This window comes from Triticum dicoccoides, chromosome 1B (genome assembly GCF_002162155.2).
Source record: "Triticum dicoccoides isolate Atlit2015 ecotype Zavitan chromosome 1B, WEW_v2.0, whole genome shotgun sequence".
Lineage (NCBI taxonomy): Eukaryota > Viridiplantae > Streptophyta > Magnoliopsida > Poales > Poaceae > Triticum > Triticum dicoccoides.
This window is the reverse complement of record NC_041381.1, coordinates 198105752-198106772: the sequence shown is the minus strand read 5'-3', so window position 1 is coordinate 198106772 and position 1021 is coordinate 198105752.

Sequence of the window (1021 nt, the reverse complement as noted above, 5' to 3'; positions counted from 1 at the left end):
TATCATGATCTCTCAAACACAAGGAGCTTGTCAAAGAATAAAATGAAAAAGGGAAAGGTGAGGATCACCTTGACTCAAGCATAAAGTAAAAACATAAAGTAAAAGATAGGCCCTTCGCAGAGGGAAGCAGAGGTTGTCATGTGCGTTTAGGGTTGGATGCACAAAATCTTAATGCAAAAGAACATCACTTTATATTGCCCCTTGTATGTGGACCTTTATTATGCAGTCCGTCGCTTTTATTACTTCCACAACAAGATCGTATAAAGCTTATTTTCTCTGCACTAATAAGTCATACATATATAGATAGCAATTTTTATTGCCTGCAACATGAAAACTTACTTGAAGGATCTTACTCAATCCATAGGTAGGTATGGTGGACTCTCATGGCAAAACTGGGTTTATGGATAGTTGGAAGCACAAGTAGTATCTCTACTTGGTGCAAGGAATTTGGCTAGTATGAGGGGAAAGGCAATCTCAACATGTTTGGAAGGTCAATGACAATATACTTTAATTGAGATGTGAGAAAACACAAACCATTACGTTGTCTTCCTTGTCCAACGTCAACTCTTTTAGCATGTCATACTTAATGAGTGCTCCCAATCATAAAAGGTGTCCAAGATAATATTTTGTATGTGATCCTCTCTTTCCTTATGACTTCCTATTAATTGCAATGATGACCAAGACTACGTTTATAAACTCTCAACAACTTTTATGCCTCATACTTTCTATGTGTGAAGTCATCACTAACCATAAGATCAGTATGAACTCTTTTATTCTTTCTACTTCCTAAAGATCATAGCAACATAGCAAAGCCCTTGACTCAACACTAATCTTTATTATAGATAGCTCACGGACTCGATTACAAAAAGAGATCACAAAGCAAAACTCAAAACTACTTGATATCAAAACTTCAATCTACTAGATCAAGATACTACTGAAAGGATCGAACTAAATAAAACGGTAAGGATAGGAGTGTGATGGTGATTAGATACCGGGGCACCTCCCCCAAGCTTGGCAGTTG